Source organism: Halictus rubicundus, unplaced genomic scaffold (genome assembly GCF_050948215.1).
Source record: "Halictus rubicundus isolate RS-2024b unplaced genomic scaffold, iyHalRubi1_principal scaffold0467, whole genome shotgun sequence".
Classification (NCBI taxonomy): domain Eukaryota; kingdom Metazoa; phylum Arthropoda; class Insecta; order Hymenoptera; family Halictidae; genus Halictus; species Halictus rubicundus.
The window spans coordinates 99,855-107,716 of record NW_027489008.1 but is presented as its reverse complement, the minus strand read 5'-3'; the positions used below and the strand labels follow the sequence as shown (position 1 = coordinate 107,716).

At 41.5% G+C, this 7,862-nt stretch overlaps 1 non-coding gene across 1 annotated transcript; it reads left to right on the top strand.

Moving 5' to 3' along the window:
• Positions 1-7,360: 7,360 nt before the first annotated feature.
• LOC143364348 (U6 spliceosomal RNA) lies at positions 7,361-7,463 on the top strand. Its single transcript, XR_013084085.1, has one exon. It is a non-coding gene; the product is annotated as a U6 spliceosomal RNA (small nuclear RNA).
• Positions 7,464-7,862: the final 399 nt, after the last annotated feature.

Sequence of the window (7,862 nt, the reverse complement as noted above, 5' to 3'; positions counted from 1 at the left end):
GAAAAATAAGCAGAAATGGATGATAAAACTGGATACAGTGCGTTCGGAAACGTTGCAGCTTCATGTAATAACCCCTGCAACGTTCGTTTCACAGAGAGATCTGTTAGCCCAGGCAATATTATCCGACCGTAAACATCCAAATATAAATACCAGCTTTGCATGTTCGTGGTTTTGCTAACCATCAAAGGGCTTTTGCACCGTTATCCGGACAATGAAATTTCTCTCTGGGTACGTAGAACTGTAACCACGGTCATTGCTTTTATGCTTCCCCGGTTGATGCATTGTTCGCAAACTATTCCATCAATCCTCAACTCGATGGATATTATTGCAGAAGTGCGGTAAGATTGCAGTAGAACCTTTGCCTTTCAAAGGCACAGAAACAATGTTATCAGTTGTTATTTCAAACAAAACGCATTTCAGCCTGTAATGAAAATGTAAAAAAACAATAGAATGGAAGAATAAACTTCGTTTCGGAGGAAGGGTGCACGTGTCTGTCCCGCATCAGCGAGCACATTATTATCACGTTTGTCAATACTGCGGAAGGGAAGCGCCGCGGCCGGATTACGAGCACTTTGCGTACACCGTGCACACGAGTAATTTTATGGAAATCTCATTGTTTCATTTGTTTCGTACCGGGGACATTTGCAAAGAGAACAAAACCGCGCGCACAGCTGCGAGCACGTATATTTTAATTCTTGAAGTGATAACGGTCGGTTAATTAAAAACCTGGCACGCATCGGGCTCCGCTTAATTGATCATTTGCCGTATGATTCCCCTTCCGCAAACAATCGAGAAATCGATTCGACTATTCATCGAAGCGGTGGAACGGGACGATGTGCGTCATCCGATCTAGGAGCTAAGGGTAGTCTCGTGACTTTTGCGGAGTCAGAAAACTCGGAGCCAGGAAAAACGATTTTTCGCCTATTCTTGTCGGTAACGTGGTCGCTCTATCTTATCGCGAATCTACGGAGTCTTAACCTCGGATCCACCTCCATAATCCGCAAATTGTCCTAAGAAGTGCACCGTTTTGCTAGCTTTTGCTACGGTCAACTAATCCTTTTCGGAGAAAGGAAGATTTTCATTCTATTCACTTTAACCCTTTGCGGACGGGGGCGCTCGACGGGCGAGCGTCGCTGTGGACGATAGGTATTGGAGCGCGCAGTAAATAAAGTGTTCAGGTCGCACGTTTGTGTTATAAAATCTAAAGCTTTATTCAAATAGCATTTTTATAAAATCACAAAGAAACAAATTTAGTCGTCTTTACATAGGCGATGTTTTATATTCGTGCTTTGTGTGATATAGTTCGAAACAATCACCTATGTGCAAGGCCGGCTTAGCCGAACAAGTAGCACAATAGTACCTCGACTCTCTCCTTCCGTGTTTTATTTTTCGATTAGAGCAGACGACGCAATCGTTACTTCTTCCTGTCTCATCTCGCCTAATAATATGTAGAAGGCCGTTGAGCCTTTCTGCTGTTCCAGAAGTCGCAGGAGCCTTGGGATTAGCGTCTCAAAAATCGCCAATCAATTGACCTACCAAGTGACGTACAAATTGTAAATGGGATAACTTTTTTTATGTTGTATGTCTTGTGATGTTCTTCATGTAATAGATAGGAATTTATCACTGAAACTTCCAATCCCCAAAAAAATAATTTTCGCCACCATTTTTGAGACTTTCTCATGAAACAGTACGTGCCTGTGTACTGATCTGCTTTATCTACCCCACCCATATATTTATTATAATTTATAACCACGTCTGGCTTCAGATGTTATAAGATGTAAAATATGTGAAAAAATATGTGAAAATGTATAAAATGTATGAAAACTTTGCTGGTTTCTCTGGTAGTGACACTGAAAGACTGACGCGGCAGACTGAATTCGTTCTGAACCTACCATGGTCTCGCATCGTAAGTTTACACTATACGGAAGATAAGATCTTATCAATACAAAGACTATATAGTAAAAAAAAAAATATGGTGGTGTGGTGGTTAAAAATATGTGGTGCTATTTGAAAATCATCGATGACCTTCAAAAGACCTTGAAAACGACTACAATAGGAACATTTTTTTATATCACCATATTTGCCCCCTTTAACAGTACAACTTTTCTCTCTAACATTTTCTTCTATCTCTAATCCTAACGGAGCTATTTAGGTGGCCTGTTTGTCGTGAACCACCCGGTATGCCGACACTCGTCCGCAACGGTAAAAAGACTTGGGCGGCTATTTGCCGACACTCGTTCGCAAAGGGTTAATCTTCGACCGTGGCAAGGTCTGCCTGTCGGGGGAACGTAATCCCGGTGAACACATTAAATACAACGAAGAGTTTAATTCATACGACCGTGAGCCAGGTGCGGCAGAAAATCCGGCTAACATTTTTTGCTGGCAGAACTGCAATATTTGTAAGAGCAAGAGTGCTGCTCTTCGTTTGTTCAGTGGTGCTGTTCAGTTCACTTGAATCTCAAATTATTAATTCGAGCAGAACAAATTTTAAAACAGACGCTAAGAGCGCACAAGGTCTCACACTGACATGGAATATTTTTCACCAATGGACGCCATGATAACCAGTTGCGTAGCAATGTACACACAGTTCGAACGTGAATATCGTAAAAATAAACACTGGAGAAGAGCCAGGTACCTTTTAACCCTTTGCATACGAAGCCATTTTAACTGCAAAACGAAAAATTTCTTCTAGAATATTTCCCTTCTATATATATTTTTTCATGCTATACATACGAAAATGGTAGAATTTACTGGTGCAATACTGAAATGTTTAGTAAGGCTATAGCCGGTTTTGGGGGTCAAATGTGCCCTGGAAGGGATTTTATTCCAATTTGCGCCATTCGATAGCCTACCAAAAAAGATACCTTTCAGCCAAGTTTTAGTCCTATAGCACATCTGTAAAGGTAGTTATAGAGGAAAAACGAAAATCCAGTTTTTGGCCCATTTTCCCCATTTAAAATTCTGAAAAAAATCTGACACGTTTCGGACACCAAACCACATACTTCGAGTCGTTTTCAGATTTTTCGGTTGCAAACTCTGGCTGTAAAAATCGAAAAAATGCAGATTTCATATGGAAATCGAAGAGACACTAGAACAGAATTAATTTAACAATGAGATATTGCCCTAAGCATTATGCTCAATTTTTTTCAAATTCCTGCGATTGGTGCGTCATAGTAGGAAAAAATAAAAACCACTTTTTTCGGCGTTTTTTCCGTTAAAAACTAAGTTATGATTATCGTAAAAATATATTATGTAATATTAAACATCTCTAAGTTCAGGGAAACATCGTCCAGACTTTAAAAATTGCGTAATACAAAAAACAACAATTATACTACGCAGGATATATCCCAATATTTCGAAGGTATTTTCAACGGCGCCGGTTGGTGCAGTAGCTGTGGACCAGGTTCGGATCTCGCCCGGGTCCAATTTTTTTTTTCTTTAATTAGATGTTTTTTCGATTTCTAACCGTATGATTGTTGTTACGCTGTTGTAAAAACATTTTTTAACTATGTTTAAACTATTTTTTAATAATTTTCCGGAAAAATATTTTTGGAGTACTTTCGGCCTTTAGTCATCTACGGGCTGTATTACTTATCTCCTTAACATTTTTTTTACATGGATTAAGTGCATCGACTTGTCTATTAAATCTTTTATCTTTAGTCGGCACATTACTTATTGTTAATAATAAATCTAGTGTTATATTGGGGTCGGGAGGTATTGTTGTATATGTTTCTGTCAAGTAAAAATATTAGGGATATTATGAAAACGAGGTTTATGCTTCAAAATTTGCCCACGTCCCCCCCTTTTTTTCCGTAGGGAAAATGACGTTACGCATACCCCGACCCCCTGGGGGGAGTCGGGGTTATGTGGGACTACCCCTTGGGGAAAGATCCCCAAGGGGCTACCCACTACAGAACCCACGCCCACCTAAGCTAAATGGAAGGTGCCTGGATCACGCGTGTACTCAACAGGACACCTCCCAGCTATCATCATACCCCGGGGGAGGTTTTAACCTCCCCCACTGCCTACGCTATAAGACCCCGGGCGGAGGGGCCCACCCGGTGTTCCCATCCCTGGAGCCTTCGGATTGAGCTTCCCGAGGCGGCTGCCGTCCTCTCCAGTCGGGGGGCGAGGAGCCCGAAGTGTCCTTCGAATCGCCAGCGGCCGTCTATGACCAGGACCAGGTACCTCATCCTGGGCCCGATCTCGACGGAGGTTTTAGCGACGCGAATCCGGAGGTCTTGACCACGGGGTAGCCGCCACGGCCGAGGCGATCCATACCACCAGATCGCCTCGGTCTTTGCGGCGGCCACGGTCAGCCCCATCCTCCGAATTCGCCCGACCATGCAGTCCAGGACGGCCTCACCGTGGTGCCTGGTCCTCCTCCAGTCCTCCCCCACGGCATAAATCAGGGTGTCATCTGCATAGCAGATTTCGGGCATTCGGCATCATGCGACCGAATAATGCAAAATGTTGCTCGACAACGCAAAAGTAGGACCTGCCTGGTGGCAAACGCTCTAGATTTATCCTTCATCTACCGCTTTTGACCACTGACATGCCCCATCTTTACATTATCGAGCCATAAATTGACGCCTCCCGAACCCTTGCAATCTTGTACGATCTAGCGTTGTGTGCGGCACACCATGGCACACGCACACGGCACGCACACTGTGGCGGATCAAGGCCACCTGGGAAAGCTGGACCTTAACGGTTGCCTACAATAAGTAACAGTTTGCGGCGTATGATAACGATTTGAGGGCAGCTGCCGAATACACCTGCGAGACGCTGTGTTTCGGGTACGATAAGCGCGAGCGACCGTCCATCCGTCGTGTATTTTGTACAATCGTGCGGGCTTCTCGGACCACCGCTGCCGGGTTTTGCCGGCAGCTTTTTGTAACACCCGAACGACAATAAATGTAAAGTAGAAGCCCACTTTCGTGTGTCGTAATTCTGAGCAACTTTCCCGCCGCGGGGAATGCCCCGTCCTTCTTTCCCGTAGAACCCTGACACGTGTAGGGGCTTTCCAGGATATCGCGCGGTGCTCGTCGAATCGAGATCGCGGCGGCCGATTCGCGTCTTAGCGTAATTTTTCGTGTGGCACCGTCCTCGTGTCTGGCGCCCGTTCTGAGTACCGAACTTGAGAGAACCGTCGCGAAAATCGAGTCGACGAGACGCCGCACAGTGGTGCCAAATGGCCAAAAAGCGGCAAAAAATCTATAAAAACGAAACTATCCAACGAATTTGTTTGAAAATTTGTCGAGAGATTGCCACAGGTAGAACGCTTATTAGGCAAAAAAAATTTGTGTAAAATGTTATTAACATTAAGTAGTATGGGCTAATCGAAAATCTCCGTTTTCTGCCCATTTTTTATTTATGGAAGCATACAACAAATACTTTAATAGATTTTGGTCTGGAACTAATCGTTTTGGCAAGGTGTAATATTGATCTAACTTTGTGCAAAAAATCATGAGACCCTTTCGTCACAATTTAAGTTTAAATATCAACTTTCAGAATTTCCAAGAGTGAATTTTCCGGACGTTACGATTATTTGATGTTCCAGGTGAAATTTTTTAGGAATATTTCTAAATAATAAAGAAAAATGAGAAGTGCATACGATTTATTAATTTTTTATGTATAAGAAAATATTTAATAACAATTTTTTTTATCTGACATAAATTATTTTTACAGCGTTCATTGGAGCACTACCACAAAATACCTGTTGCATTTTTGCGACAGTAGTCCAGTGAACGAAAACTTCGTTTATTTAACATAAAAAATTGTTATTAAATATCTTTTTATATGTATGAATGTCACTTTTTTTTTCTTATCCGATATGTAACCCTTAAAAATTTCACCTGAAACATCAAATAATCATGACTTCCGTGCGATTCATTCTTGGAAATTCCGAAAGTTGATATTTGAACTTAAATTGCCGCGAAAGCATCTCGAAGTATCTCGTGATTTTTTGCACAAAGCTAGATCAATATTATAACTTGCCAAAACGATTAGTTCCAGATCGAAGCTTTTCAAAGGATTTTTTGTATTCCGCCATAAATAAAAAATGAGCGTAACGCAAAGGGGCTTCAGGTTAGTCCATATTACTTAATGTTAAACAACTTTTTTTGGAAAACTTTTTTTTCCAGTCAATAGTTAAAACCATTTGCAATGACCCATATGATTTGTAGACCCCTTAGTATTCAATTATAGGCGGAGTAATTACATAACTTTCGCACTGAAAACTGATGGATTCCCAGGAGCGAGGAAATGGTTATTTACCATGCGTATATCTCCGTAAAAAATTTTTTTTCAAAAATCTGACTTTGGCACATCATGCACGCACTATTAGGCTATACAGAAATAATTTTTTTTTATAAAAATCGAAAATTTATAAAATGGACTTTTTGCCGCCTTGGCACCACTGTGCGCCGTTTGTCCCGGGTGGACCACGTTTCGCGCGGCCGAACGTGGCCCGGCTTCACGGTCTGTAAAAACCCGCCGTTGCCCGGGTTTTTCTCCCGTCGGACGGGCCGAAAATCAGGGCAACGTGACACCGTACAAATTCGTTATTTAATACTAAGATAAAGCTACGAATGGCGTGTTTCAGCAAGAGACTCGAAGATGGACGCTTCTTTTGTTGACGTGCCCATCCTGCTGTGCTCCCTCCTGGGTCTGCTCGTAAATGGGTTCAACCTGCTCGTGATCCTGTGCATACACAAAGAGGTAAATATTTAAAAAATAGAAAACTCCATACAAATACTATATAACTATTACTATAAGGACTGCCTATTACAGTGAAATCTCGTTGTTTGTCAGTCCGCCGTTTTTACTGACAAGATACGAAATCGGAGGTTCTCGCCGAGCGTCCCATTTGAACTACACAGGGAACGCTGGAAACCGTCGTACCCTCTTCAAGTCATAAGAAACCTATAACTTGAAAACGCTACTGACGTGAAAACGGCGAAAACAGCAAAGGTCAAGAGCCGTCGTCGCCGAGAAGTGTGGCACACATTGTCGGCTATATCGGTGTGAGACCAGAAGACTAATCGAATCCAGTTACAAAACTTCTTTATTTGTCATTATTTTTTTTTATGAAACTTTTACCAACATATTTACCAACATGTTTCTGATTAAAACTAAACCAAATATGATTTAATTCCGATGATATATACTTGTGTAATGGACGATGAAATATGTAGGACGATTGTGTTGTGTCTTGACATGTTCTATGCCTTTAGTATAATTTCGTGGTTAGATCGTGCATAACTCACAGACGATAATCGTCCGTTCGCTGCACCAGATATCCGGTGGGACATATCAAACGCCCTGGTTGGAAATTATGGAGGTTGTGTCTGACATGTAATTGCTTCGACAGCACATATACTAAATTTGGAACGATACAGAGAAGATTAGCATGGTCCCTGCGCAAGGATAACACGCAAAATCGTGAAGCGTTCTGTGCTGTTGAGTACTCGCGTGATCCAGGCACACACCCTTTAGAGAAAAAGTGGAAAAATTGCCATTTTTCACGATTTTCGGCTTAAAATCGCAATTTTTAATCGTTTATAACTCGTAAACGAATAAGTCAATACCGGTGAAATTTTCAGCATGGACATAATTTATTCGAACGAATCAAATACATTCTTTAAATTTTCAATACAGGCTCAGATAAAAGAGCCTGAAAAAATCAACTTTTACTATTTCTTTTGCGATTCCGACCAATTCAAATTTTTTTCAAAAATTTTTTACACCTCGTCTAATAAACTAATCCTTCTAACTTCTCAATAAAATTCAAGTCATTTGATCTAATTTTTAGAAAGTTATGTTGCTTGAAATAGTGTAGACTCAGTTTTGCTCGTTACTGT